The sequence below is a fragment of the Puma concolor genome, chromosome A1 (assembly GCF_028749965.1).
Source record: "Puma concolor isolate L17-30 chromosome A1, mPumCon1.1.hap2, whole genome shotgun sequence".
NCBI lineage: Eukaryota > Metazoa > Chordata > Mammalia > Carnivora > Felidae > Puma > Puma concolor.
In genome coordinates, this window is record NC_141667.1 from 198,325,261 (window position 1) to 198,349,282 (window position 24,022).

Consider the following 24,022-nt stretch of genomic DNA (forward strand, 5'->3'; position numbering starts at 1 on the left):
TTTGAACAATAGATAGATCATCCAGAACAGAAACGTTCACCAGTGAAGTCTACCAAACATTTAAAGAAGAATTACTGTGGGGAACTTAGGTGGCTCAGTCAACTGAGCATGTGACTTTGGCTCAGAGAGGGATCTCCTGGTTTGTGAGTTTGAGCCTCATGTTGGGCTTTGTCTCTCAACAATAAATAATAAACATTAAAAAATTTAAAAAAAGAATTAATGCCAATCCTGTAAAAACTTCTCCAAAAAAACAGAAGAAGAAGGAATGCTTCCAACTCATTTTGAGAGGCTAGCATTACATTGTAACAAAAGTCAGACCAAGACACCACAGAAAGAAAGACAGAAAGAAAGAAAGACAGAAAGAAAGGAGAGAGAGAGAAAGAAAGAAAGAAAGAAAGAAAGAAAGGAAAAAGAAAAAGAGAGAGAGGAAGAAAGAAAGAAAGAAAGAAAGAAAGAAAGAAAGAAAATGGAAGAAAGAAAGAAAGAAAGAAAGAAAGAAAGAAAGAAAGAAAAGAAAAAGAAAATTACAAGCCAATATCCCTGATGAACATAGATGCAAAAAATTCCCAGCAAAATACTAGCAAACCAAACTCAACAGCACACATTAAAAGGATCATGCACCATAATCAAGTGTGATTTATTCCACAGGTACAAGGATGTTTCAACATTTGGAAGCAAATACATGTGACACACCACTTTAAAAAATGAGTAATAGAAATCATATGACCACTTCAATAGATGTAAAAAAACATTTGGCAAAATTTAACATCCTTTTGATAAAAATGCTCACAAACTGAGTAAAGAAGGTACATATCTTAAGATAATAGAGGTCATATATGATAAGCCACAACTAACATCACACTCAACAATGAAAACATTTCAAGATCAGGAACAAAACAATTATGCCCACTTTTATTAACATAATACTGGAAGCCCTAGCCTGATTGATTAGGTCAGAAAAAGAAATAAAAGGCATCCAAACTGGAAGGTAAAATTGTCTCTATTTGTAGATAACATGATATTATACATAGAAATTTTATATACAGAAAACTCTAAAGACTCTACCAAAAATTTTTTAGAACTAATATATAAATTTAGTAACATTGCAGGATACAATACCAATATACAAAAAACAGTTGTGTTTCTTTACACTAACAATGAACTATCAGAAAAAGAAATAAGAAATCAATCCATTTACAATACCATTAAAATGAATAAAATACTTAGGAATAACATAACCAAAGAAGTGAAAGATCTATACAGTGAAAATTACAAGATATTCATGAAAGAAAAAGAAGACATGTATGAATGAAAACATATTCCATGTTCCTGGATGCAAAGAATTAATATTATTAAAATGCCCACACTGCTCAAAGCAATCTACAGATCCAATGCACTCTGTACCAAAATTCCAATGGTATTTTTTTTTCACAGAAAAAGAAAAAAATCCTAAAATTGTAGTCACAAAAGACCCAGAATAACCAAAGCAGTATTGATAAAGAGCAACACTGGAAGCATCACACTTAGTGATTTCACACTATATTTCAGAGCTATAGCAATTAAAACAGTATGGTATTGGCATGAAATGAGATGCATCGATCAAAGGAGCAGAATAGAAAGCCCGAAATAAACCAATGCATATATGGTCAATTAATTTTCAACAGAATATCCATATGTACACACATGAGAATACCATGGGCTTTTCTATTCTTTGGACTTCTAGGTATACCTATCTGATCACACACAACATCCTTCTTCTCCTTGGACCAGCATTATTTTCTATCTCTGTCTCTCTAAGTGAGCATGGATTGGCTAATGCATCCTTAACTTTATTAGGTATTGGTCATGGTCCTCACATCTAGTTAGTGATGGTTTTCCTTAGCACTTAAATTAACCCAACTTAGCTTACACTATACAATTGCAAAATGCAATTGAATCTTCTGTTTTGTGGATGTATTGATTCTTACCATGATTTATATTGCTGATATTGAATTTTGATCATTTTTGAAAATTTGATAAAGTGCCTAGGTCAGATCTCCTTTGCCACAATATAAGTAGTTTATTTAAAACAAAATATGCATAACATTTACTAATTCATAGGACATGAAATGTTCTATGAATATGGAACCATTTAAACAGATGGACCTATCTGTTTCCTGAAACTTACTTAATTTTGCAGCAAGTTTTGGTGATTCTTTGTTTTTTGGTTATTGATAACTATAAAAAGGAATAAACTTTAATTTGAATTTAATTTTTAAAAGTTGTAATAAAAAGGCATACACTTTAATTTGAATTTAATTTTTAAAAGTTGTATTCTGAATAAATATCATTTTGGAATGATAAAACATATTTGTTTCTACTTATGCCATTAATAATTACTTGTATTATGTCTGAGTGAGAACTGTAGACGTTTGTTAACAATTTTTACCAGAAAGCTATCGGAAATACTATTATTCTAAACAAAATTTGCCTATTATTCAGTTCTTTCTAGTAGTTTTATAAACATTTATTTAGTTTTTCAAAAAGTCTTAAAATAATTGTTGAGTTAGGCTTAATTCTGCATATTCATTTAATGTACTCATTAGTTAAATGTCTATTATATAGCAGCAAACTATTTTAATATTATTTTGATTAGTATTTATTTTAGTTTTATCCATCATTCAAAACACACTTGCGTAGTAAAGGAAAAATGATTAATGTATTATGATTCACATATTTGACAGATTACATGCATCCAATAAATGTATGTACATGTATACAATATATATACCATTATAAATTTATTTTGCAAGCATTTCTATGTTTCTGATGTCTAGGCAGAATTCTAAGTGCTCTGAAGATATTCATTTAATCTTTATAATAAGCCCATGAGGTAGATAATAATTTTAGAGATGAGAAAATAGACACCAAAGGATTTTAAGTAGCTCCCACGGGAGTTCTGCAGGCACAGCGAAAGAGCCAAAACTCAAACCTGTATTCCAGTTCCACAATTCATGCTTTTAGCCCATTACCAAGGTGCATCTCAGCTAGGCTAAAATATTTAAGACAAATCATTTTATATTCTTAGTTCCTAGTCTATTTTTTAATCTGCCAGTCTGTGCGCTAAGTAAAGAAAATGAGTAGATGTTTTACTTAAGATTTTACCTATGTGTATTGATCTATAATTTAACTTCTTTTGGTTTTATTCTTTCTGGTGCATTGTGGTTTCAGTGTCATGAAAAGGCACCTTTTTTTTTTTTTTTAACTCTTTTATCTCTTTTTAACTCCTTTATCTCCTTCTAAATCCACCTTTCTCTAGCTGCAACTGAGACTAGGTCACACCTTAGGAAGGATGGAGGCACAGAAGCCTGATTCCCTTTTTTTAAGAGTAAAATTATACTTGGGCATCTATTTCCGTTTTTGTTCTCACTTTAGGGGTGTAAACACTAATTGAACAAAATTATGATGAGACCCAGTGAAAATAGGCCTAGCAGTGCCAAAGGGATCCTCAGTTTATCTTCTCAGCTCTGCTTAAGACACCGAGATGTTGCACATGGGGCTTAGCACCAAATCCTCCTTAATGACAAACTGTGAATTTGCTTCCTCTGGAGAGCTTCTTGTTAATAATGTACATCAATGCCAAACAACTGGTTCAAACTCCAGGTGTTTATGATCCCAGGTAATTCTCTTTTCATAACTTGCATATAATTACACATATCCTACTTGTTAATCATTAGACTTGGGATTTACACATATTCAACACAGCAAAAAAAAATCGTAGTCATTTATGTAAGTCGCTGAGTAAAATTAATGAAACAAAGGTTAGATCCCTTTAAAGTACATGATTTTACAAGCCAAATTTCTGTATCATGAAAAAAAATATTTTTTTTCATTTTTGGATCTAAATCCCATTTACTTAGAGTTTTCTGTGTAAAATTATAGTGAAATAAAGAAACTGTGGGATTTTCACTAAACTATAATACGTTTAAGAAATAATACAAAACATTGTTATAATAATTATTTATTGAATAAACACAAGACGTTTTAATGAAGTATAATTTTGGTTGTTAAGTCTATTCAAACACTTCAAATATTTCAAAGCTGTATTTACTTTGTAAGTAAAATTTAATGACGGGAAAAAATAACGTTTCAAAAACTTAAGATATAATAATAAAAGAGGAGAGTGACATCATCTTTTGTAGACAGAATGAGATCATTTTAACTAGAAAATGTAGAGAGTGCTTTATTTCAGTTAATTAAGGCCAAATTTAATATTCCAAATGATAAAATAGTCAAGTTTTGAAAAAAAACATTTGAAAGGAAAATATAATAAGATTACTGTTTTAAGCAATATTATACTTTAACTATGTGTAACAACCTCCCACCCTTCATATCTTTCAGTGTAGGATCCCATTCATAGGGATCCCATTCACAAAGTGCCTTGAGTTGGCACTTTGAGCAAGGTCTTCCCCTCTGCCTCCCTTTTGTTTTCCTGAGCACACTGACTCCGTCCTAAACATTCCAGTGACAGTACTAAGCTTCAGTCCTTTATGACAAAAGAATACATAAATATTATATTTTACTTTATTTGCCAGTTTGTGATCTTCACATCTGGAAAGTAACTTATCTGCGCACAGCAATTTTGACTCTTTCTGTTTCTAGAATGTGTTTGTTTTTAGGCAACACGCCACTGCCTTCTTATACTGATTGTTAAAACTGTACCAATTTTAATACTTTGAAAAAATATTTTTTTATTACAAGCATAGAGAATGATTTCTAGTCCTTTGAATAAAAATAACATTTTGTGTGAGAGATTGTTTTGTTAGCAAACTAAAAACAGTGAGCCTTATTAATTTTATGATCTTATTTATAAATTACTAAGATGTATTTTAACTTAAACCTTTGATTAAGGATTATATTCCATTTACTTTTTTCCTTCTAAAGCTTCCATGATCACAATTTTGACCTGTGCTTAATAACTTATGATTAACAAATTTATATTATTTTATCTCTATTAATTTTTTAACATTTTATTTCTTTTGTATTTGACTTTTTGCAAAACAAAAATTTGCCATGTGAAATTTTTAGTGCTTCTAAATAATTACATTATGGATCAAATACATTTATTTTAATAGACATAGTGCTACTCAACTATTTTTTAAATAAATGTATAAATGCTTATTTCATAAAAGGCCATTCTTTTTCACTTTTATTTCTCTCTCTTTTATTCTCTCTCCAGTCTTTAGCACTTCTACTGAATTAATAATTAGGAAAAAAAATCACTATTTTTATTTCCAACATGAAATAATGCAATGAATGTCACATATAGATTTGAGCTTCTATTTCAAACAAGGTAGAAAATATAGTAACCCATGTATCTTATTTTATTTTTGACTCTTATGGTACCAGGAAGTAGAGATTAAGAGAGCCCAGTGTTGCCTGGGCAAAAGGATAAAAAGAGGGGCTTGTACCTACCACCAGGGAGAGGTATGTAAAAAGTACAATCCCTAAATTGTATCTTTAGTTTGCTCAGCTCAAACTATCTATAAGATTTATTCCTATGAATCTAATGTCCAAATGATAATATTTAATAAAAGGGGATTAGAACATTAATTTCTTTCCTACCTGTGATGGCACCATTTGGGGTTAAGATACAGAGATTCCCTTATAGGATATTCTGCTTGGAGAGATGAGGGATCTAGAAAGAATCACATACAGAAAATTTAAAGGGTAGTATTAGATGGCTCTCTAGTAATTTCAAGTTAAGATTTTACTTTTTGGGTTCCCAACAATCATCCACCTCTCAGTATGGATAAAGCAGACGCTGGATTCATGCAAACCTATAAACTCATTTTGACATATTTCTCATATATCACCTGTGAGAGACTACTTCAGGCAGTCTGCAGGGAGAAGCAATTAGGGCAATAAGTAAGGGCCTCGTGGCTTTGTAAACTCTGCTAATAGTATCAGAACAAAAAGATATAAAGATATAAATGGACCAATAAATGAATTTGGCTGCCATGTCAATCTCATCCTCAGAACCCTGGAAAAATGAGACATGCTCAGTGTTACTTGCACTAAGTTCTGTAGGCAAGGAATTGCTAAGGTCTTCAACATCAGAGCCCAATGTATCTGTATTAGACTAATGGGCATTAATAGGCATAAACAGTTCTCCATATGTGTATTCCCATACATCTCTTTATTCCTCCTGCCCCACAAGCTCAGTGTTATCTTTTCTTTATTACTTCTTGATCTCTTAGGCTCTGCTTGCTCAGATTTTCAGCCTTCTCCTAAATTTGGTTTGCCATTATCACTTTGTTGACCATATTACTCATGGTTTTTCTCTGTGCATCCTTTCTTCTCTAGCTTTGGCAGGTAAGTGCCTTATTCTCTAGTTATTTCACAGTTCATAATCCTGTTAAAGAGAAACTGTTGGTTCAATACACATTTCTGAGCCAAGCCTAACAGCAGTAACCAAAATGAAGGCAAATGTGCTATAAAACATGGTTGTCAAGGACTTCCCATGGAGAACTCCACATTAAGCATCTTCCTTTGGAGGGTTTGGGGACATAGTAGATCACACAATTAATATATCTAGTTTTATATGTGTGCGTGTGTATACACACACAGATATGTCTTGTGTACACACGTTAAACATGTACGCATATGTGTATATATTTACATATATATAAATTTAAATTCTTATGCAATTATTACCTAAATTCTTTCATAAATTCCTACACAAGTTCTTTCATGTTAATAAAATGACTCATCTAAGTTTAGACAACTTGTAAATAGCAGAACAAGTAACTGAATGAACGTTTTCTTTGTTTTATACAGATATTTTCCCCAGACATTTTTCAAACCCAGAGTTCCAAATGTACTCCATTAGAGTACATGGATTTTATTACCAATATACTTAATCATCACATAGTTGTATAGGCTATTAAGTGAAATCTTATTTTTCCTACTTATATGTGTTGCATTTGTATAACTGCAGAAACGTTGAAAAATGCAGTTGTATAGAAAATTAAAACAAATCACCCATAATAGTTAACTCAATGTTAATTACAATAAAAAGTGTATTGGTTTTGTTTGTTGTATAGGTAAATAAAGACATATTATATAATTAAGAAACAAAAGAATATTTATAGGCTACTCTTACTTAGAAAGTAACACGTACTAACAAGTATGGTCTCATGTGTTGTTACATTGTTACAAAAATGTGTTAAAGGATACGCAAGAAATTTTTATATTTACAAAATGACTTTATATAATAAACAAAAACTTCCCATATTATTCCCAATTTGCTTGGCAGTTTTCTCATTGTGTCCTCATAAGTTAAAATTATGTGCACATCTAAAACACGGTTTTGTTTTATTTTAAAACTCATAAAAGTGGAATTACTCGATAAAATTTCATAAACATTTTAGAGATTTTAATGTGTATTATGAAATTGTCTTTCCTTAATTTGTACCTTATTTACAATCTCATCATTATGATAAAAATATCTAAGCAAGATATTCTGTCAGCACTAAGAGCACCATTGGCTTTAAAAAAGAAATAAAAAGCCATATTCAGAATTTTGGTAAGGATTATTTAAACAATTATTTGACATATTTATTATATCTTGCATTTATATCCCCAGGAAAAATATGTGCTTTATGTGCAATTAAGTTTATTCTTTTAGTTACTACTGTGTTCATATAGGTTGATTACATGTGAAGTTTATTATTCATTTTCTTTAATGCCATGTACTATAAGATGATAAAATTATCACTGATTTAGGACTGAAAAAAATATAAAGAAACAAAACAATAAAAATAATATAAATAAAATTAAAAATAAAGTGATGATTGACATTCAAGGTGAAAATTTTTCTCATTTCATGCCTTCACCATAACACAGATGACTAATTTCATGAATCAGAAAATTTCTCAATTTCCTCCAGATTGAAATCTTTCAGGCAATTGTCTTATTATTTAAACTAGAAAAAATAAAGTAAGATAAGCTCAGATTTCTCTTTCTAGAAAATTCTCTAGTCTTAGGATCAGTGGTGTACTGAGAGTCCGCTCATATAAGTTTATGAGTTATTGTGATATTTTCATGAATTTACTAAATAATTGTTGAATATAGCTGTTATTAAAAATTCTACATACATTTATAAATAAACTATGATAAAACAAAGCTGATAAATATTCACATGTCATCAATAATTATTTTACTACATTTACTATTCTTCTGTTTTTGAAATATTTATATTCATATTATACATCTATAAATTTATATCAGTTACATATGTACATTATATAAATATATTTATATATCTTATGTATGTATGACAAAAATACTATATAACCTTGTTATTGCACATTACTAACCAACTCTGCATTCGGACACATCTGCTGGTAGCTTGAACCAGCTATGGGCGCAGTGTCTATAATACCACAGAAACAGGGAAACACTGAAATTTGATTCTTTTTTTTCCTAGAGAGAAACAAATAAAAATACACATGTTGGTAGTGCTATTGCTGGATCATAGTATTTTTATTTGTTTCTGTAAATGTTTAAACTACATAAATTTTATTAGGGAATGTGTGTGTGTGTGTGTGTGTGTGTGCACGCGCGTGTGTATAGTGGTTTGCTGATGAATGGATAAAGAAGATGTGGTTTATATATACAATGGAATACTACCTGGCAATGAGAAAGAATGAAATCATGCCATTTGCAGCAACGTGGATGGAATTGGAAGGTATTATGCTGAGTGAAATAAGTCAGTCAGAGAAGGGCAGATATCATATGTTTTCACTCATATGTGGATCTTGAGAAACTTAAGAGAAGACCATGGGGGTAGGGAAGGGGAAAAAAGTGTTACAGAGAGGGAGGGAAGAAAACCACAAGAGACTTTTAAATACAGAGAACAAACTGAAGATGGACAGTGGGGTGGGGGAGAAGGAAAATGGGTGATGGGTACTGAGGAGGGCACTTTTTGGGATGAGCACTGTGTGTTGTATGTAAGCCAATTTGACAATAAATTATATTAAAAAATACACATGTTGGAAAAATACATTTAATCAAAGTTTGTTGCTAAATGTATTAAATGCATTTAATCGTTGCTACTGCTATTAATGAGATATGCATAAAATGGCATATGTAAATAAATAATAAAATGAAAGGAGAAACTTGCAAGGACCAATGATGATATTGCGCTATGTGCTATGAACTAATAAATATGAACAAGTTGATTTTTCCACCTGCAGTTGAGAGAGAGAGAGAGAATTTTGTTTCTGCTGACCAATTTTATACACTTAATTATAAAACTTAATTATAAAACTAGTAGTTTAAATGTCACCTTAAGGATTTAAAGTTATCTGGAAGAATGCATTGTGCCCATCATGATTTTAAACACTTATTGCATGACTTAAGCTGTTTAAAACCTACATACAGATGACAGCCAAAATGCTGAAAATTAGTTTCCAAATAATAAATATTGTATTGATATTTCTTGAAATTATAATACCAGGTCTTTTGTGTGCTTTGTGCTATTTCCTTCCGTGGTTCACGGAGTGAAGAAGTAGCAGTGTATAGTAGAGAGATGTCCGATGTCAGAGACTAGAGTGAAACCTCAGGAGATAGGCTGCACTACCTTTCAAAAAGGCTATTGCATTCACTTAGTGTTTTTGCAAAAGTGTGTGTACTTTACTAAAGAAAAAAGAAAAAGAAAAAATCTATAATCGCTAATGTCACTGGGGAGATATATTCTGAGGATGCACCTAGTTAGTGTTATGGTTGCCTAGGATAGCAGGGAGAAAACAATGACTGGGAGATAAACTCAGATACTGCTGGAAGACTGAAATTACTTTCAAATGTAGTAGAAACTTTTACTCCACAGTGTGCAAAATCACTAAAGGAAATATATAAAAAAAATTAGTGCTAAATTTTGGAGACAGTAAGAAATAAGTTGGCATTAAATTTCTTGCCATGAGATTTCTAGTTGTTATAGAGTCAACAGTGCTAATGATGATCAAATTATAAATTATTGAAACACCAAAATGTTGCAGACAGTTCAACCATACTGAAAATCATGAATTGTGTTATCTCTTGAGTGTTCTCTTATATTTCTTATATATATATATATATATATATATATATATATATATATATATATACAACATACGTATATATATTGGCCTAAAAACATTTTTTCTTGGGGTTCCTGGGTGGCTCAGTCTGTTGAGCATCTGACTTTGGCTCAGGTCATGATCTCACGGTTTGAGTTCAAGCCCCACATTGGCCTCTGTATGACAGCTGAGAGTCTGGAGCCTGCTTCAGATTCTGTGTCTCCAGCTCTCTCTCTGCCCCTCTTCTGCTCTCACTCTGTCTCTCTCTGTTCTCAAAATGAATAAATGTTAAAAAGTAAATAAATAAATAAAATAAAAGTATTTTCTCTTTTAAAAGGCTCAGTAACCTAATTAAAATGTAACTGTTCTTTCATCTATCAAACATAATCTATCTTTATTTCATTGGAATTTACTTTTTTAGTTTTAAAAACATAAATTTTAACATATAACAACTGGCCAGAATATATTTTATAACTTTCTGGTAACTTTAGCAGGAAGAAATTGAAGAACAGTATACTAAAATAGCTGCTGTTCCATTGAGAATTTAACCCAAAGCACATGCCTTGGGGACATGGCTTACAAAGAAATAAAATTATTTATGTCATATGAGTTTATAAGTATAAGAAGTGATACCTCTTAGTTGCTATTCAGTGGAAAGAGCACTGAATGTAAAATAAGACCCAGTTTCCAAGTCCTAAGTATGGCACTTACCTATGATATGGCTGTGGACAATTAATTTAAACTCTATTTATATACTATAATTGAAATAAACTTTCTCTTAAGCTTTGTTTAAAGAATCTTATATGTGGAAGCACTAAGTAAAATTCTATGACTATTTTACGATAATCATATATCACTTCTAACACCTCATTGAAGAAACTACACACATTCAAAAAACACGAAAGAAAGAAAGAAACCAAACACGTCCTACACCTGGCAATAAGAATTCCATTATTTCCCACAAATTTTCCAAGAAGATAAAAACTTATTCCTTATTTATTAATATTTATTCCTTATTTATTAATTATTAATAATTCATAAGTCAAATATAAAGGCTTTGAAAATTCTTGCTGAATAAAAAAATACTGGAATTCATAGTGTAAAACTCTAATAAAAAAGACTTTTAATATTGAATGTATTGTTAGGAAAATTATAAAGAATTACAACCATGCTGTTTAATATTTTCCTAAAATTCAGTGCAGAAGATCCTTGATAATTAAGGATTGACAATTCTGATTGTGTTAATAGTGGGGATTCTTTTTATTTTTATGGTAGGCATAATTGTAAGGATATACCTGACAATGCCTATTCCCTCATTCTTCGTTCAAATATTAATCTAGGTACCATGATAAAGGGATTTTGCAGGCTAATTGAGGTGTCAAATTCACCGAAATTATGATAAAAAGATCTCAATGGGTCTGAGGCAATAGGTGAACCTCATTAGAAGAGAGTTTTCCCTGGTTAGTGGAAAAGGAAAGTGAGAGAGAATCAAAACATGAGAATTTGACAGACTGTGGCTGGCTTGAAGATGGGGGGCATGGGGGCTGGAAGCACATATGACAAGAATTTGGATATCTTTTAGAAGATGAGATTAGCCCAGGGATAACAGCAAACAAGAAAACTGAAACCTCTGTCCCAGAACATCATGGAAGTGAATTCTGCTAGCCATCTGAATGATTTTGGAAACATATTCTTCCCCAGAGACTCCATATAAAACTCCCACCCAGCCAACACATTGACCTCAGCCTTGTAAAATCTAAACGGAGACTCAGTGGAGTTGCCTGGTTTTCTGACCCACAGAATTATTAAATAATAAGTGGTTTAATTTTAGGCTGCCAACTTTGTTGCAATTCAATAAATTCACTGAACAAATTGTTTGCTGTTTTGTGTGCCAATTGTTTTTGTTTTTAAGGCACTATGTTGACTGATGTGAGCAAACAAACATTAATCAAATAAGAAAAGATGCAATATATTGGTTTGAAAGAAAAAATGATGAGAATTGGTGTTTTAGTTTTAAGCTTCAGAAAGAGCAATCAGGGTTGGATATGAAGATATTTTTACAAAGATAGTCCAATAAAATGCTAAATTGAATTTCATACATCAATTCAAAGTATTTATTAGTTCTACATTTCTAAACAATAAATATCCTGAAGAATTGTGAGAAATACAATGCAAAGGAGAAATTATGTATGCATTGAATTATTATATGTGTGGACACTATTTACAAAAACAAAAACAAAACAAAACAAACAAAACAAAACCCAGAGCTCTACACAATTTTTATCATTGGAGTACCTTATAAGAGGAGTATTCCCGGAAGAATAAAATAGAAATATTACAAAATAGGTTGGAAAGGGAAAAAGTATGTCCTCAGGAAACCAGGTGAGGGATCTTATTGGTAAGTGAAATGTGGCCTTAAATATATGTAATCACAGAACAAATAGGAACAGAAAACTTTGAGAGATATCACAAGGTTTTTATTTAGAAAAAAGCAAGGAAAAAAGGAAAGGTAGAAACTATATATGTGTGTGTGGACAGGGAGAAATACATACTGTTTTTGAAATTCTGAGTCTAAGCATGCAGGCAGGAAAAGAAGAGCATCGTATTAATTCAAATGTAAGCAGATGGGAGAAGTTTGTTTGCAATATAAAGAATGGATAGTTTAAAAGCAACTAATGCAATTTTCAATGGGTTATTCAAACAAAAAAAGTGTGTCATGCCTATGAAAGTACAGTTTTGAAGTTCTCAGAGTTGAAATTCTTTGAACTTCCCTGGAGTTATGTCCCAAATCTTTCATTCTAGAAGGTACCTGGGTGGCTCAGTTAGTTAAGTGACTGACTTGATTTCAGCTCAGGACATGATCTCAGGGTTCTAGAGATCGAGCCCTGTATCAGCCTCTGTGCTGACAGCACAGAACCTGTTTAGGAGTCTCTCTCTACCTCTCTCTCTCTGTCCCCCTCCCAGCCTCAAAATAAAGAAACATTTGAAAAAAAAAATATTTTTTTAATTCTATAATGAATAAAATTCAATAAAAGCTATCACACTGTCATACAGGATTAGGGAGACAAAAAGTAGTGTTCAAGACTTACAAGATGAAAAGATCCTGTTAAATAGCCAATCATTTCAATTTGAGTCCTTGAAAGACTACTTTCCAGGAGTGAATTCTAACTGAAAATAGACTGGGTCTTACAAAGACGGAAACCCACCCTCACATATTAGAGTATCTGATTGGATTGAAATCCCTAATTAAATTATTGAGCAAGAAGTTGGGCAACCATGGTAAGGCTTTTGCAATCTCACAAGGGTGGAGATATAAAAATTGGAGGTAAGCATTGACCAAAACACAGGGGAATTATAAACATCCAGTCTTTCTATTATGATCACTGAAGGAAAACATCAGGGAATCTAGAATTGGAAAAATCCTCCAAAGTTTAAAAAATTTAATACAACTTCAGATTGGATTAGAGAAGAAAATATTATCATAGAAAGTTTTTAAATATCTACACAACAAAAATTGTAAAGATATTTAAAAACTTACTATGATAATGGGTTTTAAACTTTGGAGGATTTTTCTAATTCTAGATTCCCTTTACTTATGTTACTCAGCCAACAACAACAACAAAAAAGAAATCTTGCCATTTGCAATGATGTGGATGGAACTAGAGTGTATTAGGCTCGTTGAAATAAGTCAGTCAAAGAAAGAGAAATACCATATGATTTCACTCAAATGTGGAATTTAAGGAACAAAATAGATAAACATAGGGGAAGGGAAGAAAAGATAAAATAAGATAAAAACAGAGAGGGAGGGGCGCCTGGGTGGCGCAGTCGGTTAAGCGTCCGACTTCAGCCAGGTCACGATCTCGCGGTCCGTGAGTTCGAGCCCCGCGTCGGGCTCTGGGCTGATAGCTCAGAGCCTGGAGCCTGTTTCCGATTCTGTGTCTCCCTCTCTCTCTGCCCCTCCCCCGTTCATGCTCTGTCTCTCTCTGTCCCAAAAATAAAAATAAACGTTGAAAAAAAAGAAAAAAAAAAAAAAAAACAGAGAGGGAGGCAAACCATAAGAGACTCAACTATAGAGAACAAACTGAGGGTTGCTGGAGGAGAGGTGGAGTGGGGTGTGGGCTAAATGGGTGATGGAGATTAAGAAGGGCACTTGTGATGAGCACTGGGTTTTATATGTTAAGTGATGAATCACTAAATTTAAAAAAAAACCAATCTTTACAATTTTTAATAGACAGTGTTCAATATTCAATAAACAAAATAAATTGACCCAACAACTTAAATAAAATATAAAGACATAATGAATAAAAACAAATAAGCAGACAAATATTCACTATTATTAGTATAATAAATATACCCTAAATTATCACCCTAAAAAATAATAAATAACCCACACCTTTAACACTTTCCATAATTCAACCAGAATATTATTGAAGGCCCATGTTGTGACTGAATTTTTTTTCTCCTGATTAAAACCAAACAGAGGAGCTTGGCTACTAATTAGCTGTCAGGGACTCTTCATGCTTCTACTTGGTTTCTTTTTACTGTCATAAAACGTTTTTTATGTTTTTTTAGGGCAACCATGCCCTACTCTCTGGAAGTCTCCTTTACTATTCAGGTCAATGAAATAATCCCACATAATCAAGCTCAAAAGTGAACAATTATGTCAAGATATCAAGGTGTCAATTGTAACATAATATTTCAAAAGTACAGTCATGACCCAGCTTTGAAGTTATGGTTAAAAACTTTTAATTATCCTTCCCAGGCACATTCACCAACTGTCTCGCTTATTAGTATCCCATATTTTGAGACTGGGTACTAAAGAACTAACAACAATTTTTCTACCTTGGAGATCATGAAATGTTTCAAATTAGCCAGTCCTCAGAAAGCTTGGTGAAATGTAACTACCCTACCCCATTTGCCGTATATATATTCTGCCCTCTACAGCTCAAGCTTGCTAGTGACACTGTCCTTATTTATAACCTGTTGTGTGATCCTGAGTGGCAGCTTTCTATGGTTGGAAGCCATATGCAACAAAGAATTCAGTCTTTCATCTATCCAAGTGTCAGTGTGTTGTATTTCGTCATAAAATCAATTTTTAAATCTTATAAAACACACAATAAACATGAGACTGGTACCTCTCATAAAGTACCCAAACTACAAATGAAACAGTATGGTGTTATGTAGAGGTGGCTTTATTTCCAAATTTATATAGTAAATCCTAAAACACACACTATTTTTTAAGAAGCATAAATGTCAAGAAGGAGATAAAATGGAATCAAATAAAATGTTTAATTAAAATCAGAGTACACAGAAAAGGAGGTAGAAAAAAGAATGCAAAGAATTGAAAACATTTACAAAGATGACAGATTTTATTCCAACTGCATCTATAATTCTTTAAATATAAATGGTGTAAATATGAGTTAAAAGACAGATATTATCATAATGGATTTTAAAAGTAAAGACGTAGGGCACCTGGGTTGCTCAGTCGGTTAAGCATCCAACTTCAGCTCACATGATCTCACGGTTCATGAGTTTGAGTCCCACATCAGCTCTGTGCTGACAGCTCAGATCCTGGAGCCTGCCTCCTTTTCTGTTTCCCTCTCCCTCTCTCTCTGCCTCTCCCCCAGTCACACTGTGTCTCACAAAAATGAATAAACATTAAAAAATAAGTAAGTCAAGACTCACTTATGTGCTGTTTACAAGAAACAAACTACAAAGACTCAGGTAAGAAATGGAGGATGAAATATATACCATGCTATCCCCATTCAAAAGAAAATTGGAATAGCTATGTTAATTTCAGATAAAGTGACTTTAGAACAAGAAAGAATATCAGAAATAAAGAAGTACATTGCATAATGATAAAGAAGTCAATTCTCCAAGAAGACATAACAATCTTAAACATACATGCATCTAACAATGAAGCATCAAGATGCAAGGAGAAAACTGATAGAGAGAAACAGACAAAAACTGAAAGGAGAAATAGACAAACTTATCATTGTTAAGAAAATTCAATATAACTCTCCCAATAATTGGTACCTTAAACAGGCAAAAAAAAATCTACAAGAGTAAAGATTACATGAACAGTATAATGAATAAACTCGGTCTAGTTGACATTGATAAAATACTCCAATGAGAAAAAGTAGAATATAGATTCTTCCCAAGCATATTTGGAACATTTACCAAGATAGACCACATTATGGACCTTAAAACACAACTTATGAACATTTAAAATAAGGAAATTCGCAAAGTGAAAAATATTATATAATTCCACTTACGTGAGCTAGCTAATGTAAAATTCATAGGAACAAAAAAGTAGCATGGTGGTTACAAGGGATGATGGGGAGAGAAAAATGGGAAGTTGTTTAGTAGGTATAAGGTTTCACTTTTGCAAAATGAAGAGCAATGAATGGTGGTGATGCTTTCACCACAAAGTGAATGTACTCAATGCCACTGAACTGTATGCTTAAACATGGTTAATGTTTGTTTGTTTGTTTGTTTGTTTGTTTGTTTGTTTATGTAGAGAGCAAGCATGCAGGCATATATGCGAGCAGGAGAGGGGCACAAAGAGAGGGACAGTGAAACACAAGAAGGCTCTATGCTCAGTACTGATGTGAGGCTTGATCTCATGACCATGACATCATGACCTGAACTGATACCAAGAGTCGGATGCTCAACTGACTGAGCCATGCTGGCGTCCCATGTATATGCTTAAACATGGTTAAGATGGAAAGTTTTATACGTGTATTTTAATACAATTTTTTTAAAAAAATGAGTAATTGCTAATCATCTCACAGACACAATAAATAAAAAGGCAATAACACAAACAACTCTATGCCCATAAATGTGATCTTGTAGATGAAATGAACAAATTTCATGAACATAAACTACATAAACTTTATTAAGAAGAAACACCTAACCTGAATAGTTTTGTCTGAAAAAGAAATCAAATTATTAACTAAACTCATTCCAATAAAGAAAAAAAATATGACCATGTTTTAACTAGTAACATTCACCAATATATAAGGATGACATAGTACCAATAATACTAATTCTACAAAACCTCTTTCTAGAAATATAAAACTAGGTATTATTTCCCAATTCTTTTTATGAAGCCAGTATTACTCTATTACCAAAATAAAAACATTACATGAAAAGAAAACTATAGAAATATATCTCTTGTGAACACCAACATAAAATCCTTAACAACATATTAGCAAATTAAATCCAGTAACATGTAAAAAAAAGTCTCAAACAAGTGGGGTTCATTCCAGAAATGAGGCTGGCTCATCATTCATAAAGCAATTTATGCAGCTTACAATATTGTCAGAGAAAACTACAAGACCATATAATCATCTTGATAGACAAAAATTGTCAATAGTTTAACACACACTTATGCAAAAACTAGGAGTAGGGAAATTTTTCTGTCTAGTAAATAGTATGCACAACGAACCTATAGCTACTACAATAAGTAATGGTGAGTGATAAATGCCTTAGGTTCAAGAGCCAGGCATGCATATCCACTCTTACTAGCCCTGTTCCACATAATATTGAATGTCTATTTTGTTCGAAAATACAAGAAACAAAAAACAAAAGTTCAATGAATACAAAGGAGAGAAAAGATGAAAAGAAGTATACCAAAGCATATTATAATCAAAATGTTTTAAATTAATGATAAAAATAACATCTTAAAAGTAGGCATTATATAGCGATAAACAAACATAGTTTGATAGCAAATTTGATAACTTAAAATCTTATACCTAGGGGAAAAAAATACTTTAATTCAAGAATGAAAGCAAAAATAAAAACTTTTTTCACTTGCCAAAAACCATTGTGAGCAAACTAGGACTACAATATATATTAAAGTAAGTATTTCACACAGGTGAACAATGATACTGGATGGGCCTACATGAAGAAATGCAGACACCTGGGAATATTAAATATGTGGGAAAATGTAAAATATTTGTTCATTATTTTAATCTTCTCAAGTGGTTATTAGGTTGACTAAAAACAATGACATTCTATTGTAATGTTTATAATGCATGCAGAAATAAAATTAATTGCACAAATGGTGAGAGGGGAGAGTTGAACAAAAGTAGGTGCATGGTTTTATACTATTTGTGAAATGTTATATTATTTATTTTTATTAGGTTTTTAATTTTAATTCCAGCATAGTTAAGACACAGTGTTTTATTAGGAATCTAGACCATGATTATTTAATAATGCACATTGTAAACTCAAGAGAAATAACAAAAAAAATATAATCAGGAAATAAAGGAGAAAAAGAAATCAGGTATAATATTTATTATGGAAAAAGTAAGGTATTTTGGATATATTGATGGATATACAGACAATATACAAAAATTTATATATATATCTTATTTATGTAAAACAAGATGAACAAAATTAAAAATTCATGTCCCTTTAAAAGATCAGAATATCGCATTGTTGAAAGTGTGAAAGGAAAATAATATTTAATTTGTTTTACTTTGTATAACTGTGTTGCTTGAAACATTTAAAACAATAATATTTATTGATTATCTTATGGATAAAATAGAGGAAAAATAATTGGTAATACGATTTTATCAGGATATCTGCAGTTAATAAAATATCCCTTATACTAATTGCATTCCTAGAAATCTATTATAACATATATACTATCATTACAAAAATATATTACTATATAGAAAAATGTGGACCTGAATTTCTTTATAACTGCAAATGCATTGGAAATATGTAACAATAAACCAATGTAAAGTCATCCATTCAAAAGTCAGATCAAAGGACAGTGGGGTGTAGTTAAAGAGAAGTTATGAATTATTGTAAGAAGAGAGGAGTTTGCAAAGTTATTTTAATAAGGAAAGCACATAAGAACGGTATGGAATCTGTGATGATGTCAGGAAGATAATGGCAGGAGAAAGCAGAGGTGTTTAGAAAGGGAATTTATAGATTTAACATTTGTGTTTTCTAAATTAAATAGAATTCCTGAAACAATTGATTTCTTCAGGCTAAGGTATTTTAAAACAACATTTTCCAACATTCAACATCAGCTTAGTCACTCAGGGTCACAGAGCTCAGTCATATACCCTACAAATCTTCAACTTTTTGACTATATGAAGGCAAAAAAAAAAAAATATATGAAAAAGGACAGGTATTGGTCCTGTTATTTCTTTCAGCTTTTTTCTTTATTTCTAGTATATACAAAATATTTTTCATTTAATTTTCTTTAAGAAGCAATTCTCAGATAGGCTGAAGTATATTTTCCTATTTTTGTATGTAATTCACTCCACAAATGTGTATAAACACGAATGTGTAAAAGTTGAACCCAAATATGACATTGGTAAAGCAGGATTTCTATTCACAGAGAATTTCAATATTATTACTTCACTTTTCAAACATGATCTTCAACAAAATGTTTCTAAACAGATTATTCTTTGTTATTTTTCTTCAAAATTTAACAGGCTACTGATTTATTTTAGTACACCTAAACATCTGATTGATCTCTAAATTTAGAATCAAGTGCATCTAAAGATTTTGTTTTTATATGCATGCTTTAAATCTATACTTCCTATTACTAGAAGCAAGAATTTTATTATTCAATTTTAGATTTAGAAGCCATGAAATGCAAAATTTAAGAAGACAGACATACAATTAAATTAAAAACAATTTAAACACACTGCTACACAGAAAAACATGTAAAAGCTAAGGAAAGTAAGCTAATGGCCAAAAGGCAGTATTTCTCCAAGAAATAGCAAAACATTCATTGATCAAATTATGGGTGAAGGGAATTTAACAGGTGAACATTAGATTTAATAACATTTTTTTGAAATCCCAGAATTTAAAGTTATATGAATGTCAAACTTACAAAATTTGAGGATCAGTTATAATATTCTTTTCATCCTTATATGTATCATTGATTATTCCTGAATAATCCTGAAAATAGCTTATTACTCAGAAAAGAAAGAGACACCTAATCCATTATATAAATTCATACTGGTAAATGCTGATAATCATGGAATTTTCAAAAATTCCTTAAACCTATGCCTCACATATAATACTATCTGCATTCATATGGCAAATATTTTTAAATTTTCCCATGTTTCTTAAAATCCCTTTAATTCAAGGATAGTCATCATTGTGAAAAATATTTGTTTAATCTTTTTAGAAACTAAAGCCATCAAAGGTATGTCACATAGTAGGTATTTAGCATTTTAACTAATTGAATTAATAAATATAAGTGATGAAGAAAATTCTGTTCACCTTAGACTACAATTTAGATATTGAAGTTGCTATTGTTGTTTTCAATAAAATCTTGGTAACTTTTGGTATCAGTGCCTTTGTTAATTGGTACAAGAAGCATATTGCTTCAAAAACTGGACATTTAAGGGTTCCAGTTTATTGATTTCAGTATACTCAATACTTTGCTTTATTTTCAAAATGACAAGCACATTTATCATTTCAAGTGACCGTAAGAAAACAATGGTTATAAGTTTTTAGTGTTAATTAAGTGTAAGTCACTGCTTACACTTGTTAACTCCCTAAAACTTCACAATCATTCTGTAGCTAGACATTATTATTATTTTACTAATATGTATTATAATAATATAAAAAGCATATTCAAGTTTAGGAACTTGCTACAGTAGACAGTTACTAAAATGGCAGAACTAAGATTTAAACCCAGGTAGTCTCACTGCAAAACCTATACTGGTAATCACTGTTAAAAATTACAGATTATAATTATGTTTATTATAAAATATATATTAATAATATATAATTGTAAATATGTATAATATATGTTATATTTTATATTGATCATATAAATATGTTAGAGAGAACTAATGAAGATAAGTACTACCTAGGACCTTTTCCATCATTATGTGAAAATGGGACTCTAAAGACAATTACAATGTGAAGGTTTTATAAGAAGTTAGTTATAAAGTACATTAAATAATTAGAAAATAGGATGTATATAGATACATTGTAAAGAAAAAAAACTAAAGCAAAGGTAATTCTCATGTTCTTTGTGAAGGGGAAATATACATATTAAATATAAGAATAAAATTAAAGAGAACCCTCACATTTTCACCATGCATTTAGTAAAATAGCAAGTTCTCTCTTGGCTCAAGGATTTTATATACTGTTTTACTTTCTAGAATGTTTTACTGATAACACATCTCCCCCATCTGTACCCCACATACATTCTGAACTTGCTTTACACCAATTCAGCCTTGAAGTCTCAAGTTAAATGCCATTCTCCTCACTAAACTACCTCATTATTCCATGTATTTTCCTTATTGTTTTCCTTCCAATTTTTTATTACAATTCAACACTTAAATGTACTTCTGTGATTATGAATATGCATACATTCAACTAGTCTCTCCTATAAATTCCATGTGTAAACAAACCTCTTGTATATTTCTTCCTTAAAAATGTGTATGTATATATTAGAGTACTGGAAAATATAATGTATTGAGTAAATATGTCTTTAATAACTAACACCACATTTATTAAATGACTACCTGGCGCAAATATTTTAAGATGTTTAATTTTGACCACTCTGTGGTATGATTATTATCTCCTTTTTATGGATAAAGACAATAATCTGCCAAGAAATCAAGAGATTCATCGAAGTGTACAGAATTCATGAGTAAAGAGGCAGTATTTGACCCCAAATTTATGTTTGTATTAAGTTCTTAAAATTCACATTTTATTAAATGGCTTCCCCTTCCATAACTAAAGAGTTAGAAGACAACAATTTCTGGAAATACTGCGAACTGTGTTTTTTCCAGGTATGAGTTTGTAAATTAACAAAATGAATCTAAAATCCAGATGGAGGATGGATGATCAAGAATAGCCAAGGGGCGGGGCGCCTGGGTGGCGCAGTCGGTTGAGCGTCCGACTTCAGCCAGGGCTGATGGCTCAGAGCCTGGAGCCTGTTTCCGATTCTGTGTCTCCCTCTCTCTCTGCCCCTCCCCCGTTCATGCTCTGTCTCTCTCTGTCCCAAAAATAAATAAAAACGTTGAAAAAAAAATTAAAAAAAAAAAAAAAAAGAATAGCCAAGGGGCACCTGGGTGGCTCAGTCGATTAAACATCTGACTTTGGCTCAGGTCATGATCTCGCCTTTCGTTGATTCAAGCCCTGCATCAGGCTCTGCACTGACAGCTCAGAGCCTGGAGCCTGCTTTGGATTCCAGGTCGCCCTCTCTCTCTGCCCCTCTCCCACTCATGTGCTGTCTCTTTCTCTCTCTCTCTCTCTCAAAAATAAATAAACAAAAATAATATTCGAAGAATGGCCAAGAACATTCTAAAGACATGGTTATATAGAAGTTAAATGAGAGTTGGAGAAAAGATCAATGTTGCAGAATGAAGAGACTAGAAACATATCTATCTACACGGAGAGGTTGGTATTGCAGATCAGTGAAAAGGTGATTTTTTAAAAAATAAAGGGTGCTGTATGATTGTCACTATGACTATAATACAGTAAAATAAAATTGGATCCCTAAATTCAACACACTCACAGATTCACTTCATGTACATTAAAAGAAGTACATATAAAATATTGAAATATAAAATAAATAGTTTAAATGGAGGACATATAAATAGTTGAAATATAAATAGTTTAAATGGATGAAAATAAGAAGGGGTTCTGAGTAACACACATAAAATCATAGACCACTTTTACAATATTAAATAACAAATTGTACAAGAAGCACCATAAAATGTGAAAAGATAGTCCTCATTCCTCAGATATTAGATGTATGCAATGCATATAACCCTTTGCTAGGGAGATTTTCTTTTCCCTCACAATCAGCAGAATTACTGAACTTATTTGAAGATACTAAAACAACAAAAACAACAAAACACACACACAGGAACAATTTAAGTTATATTCTGAAAATTGGATTTTAAAACAGTATAGAATAAGAAAATTAAGGTTGTGAGAAAATCAATACTAAATGGTTTAAAAGAAAACAATAAATACTTATGAGTAGAAACATCCTTGAAGGCTGCATCCCTCAATTTGAGTTCTCATTCTATTTTCTTTGGCTTAGAAAGGAAAGAACTTACCAACTGAGAGTTCTCCAGGGTGTGTAGGCTTTGTGGATTTACCTCATGAAGAATGGTGCCAATGATGCTTAGGGTTGATTTTTTAAACTGCAAGTGTTGAATACTATAATAAATAAGCAAACAAACCTGAGTTTGAGGACGGGGCCTCATTCTCTTCCCCATTTGCTATCAGAATCTGGATTCCTGTTCTCAAATTCAAATTCAATACTGGAGTTTCCTGTGTCTCATGTTCATCCTAATGGCTTCATACAGCCTATTGGTATGATCTATTCGGCTTATAATTTTATCTTCTACATCTGAACAGTTCCTGGAACAACACATCTGCTCATTGAATACTTTTACTCAATGAATGTATCACTGATGAAGAATGCCCCTTTATTATTTCCTCCTATATTTTCCAGGTACTCTGTTCTGCTTCTTGAACATCACTTTGTTGCAAAATCTGCAGTGGTCACTACCTCCTAGTTTCTGTCTTCCTTACTAAGAGTATATAGATCCACATCATTTTTGAGTTTATTTTTTTCCACTGCCGAAAAATAAATTGGATTCCATTGTTCCACACATACTTTTAACCACTACTTTGTACTATGCATAATCCATCAACGTTCAAAACAAAGATCCTTTCCTTTGCAACACTTACATGTTAGCATAACTTTGAAAACACTAATATGGGCTTTATTAATGGAAGAAAAAAATTGTTCTATTTACCTTTCCTAAAGCAAGGGAAACAACACGAGAAATAAACTATTGGGGAGCAACTGGTGGCTCAATCAGTTAAGTGTCTGTCTCTTGATTTCTGTTCAGGTCATGATCTCATGGTTCTTGAGATCGAGCCTCATATTGGGTTCTGGGCTGACA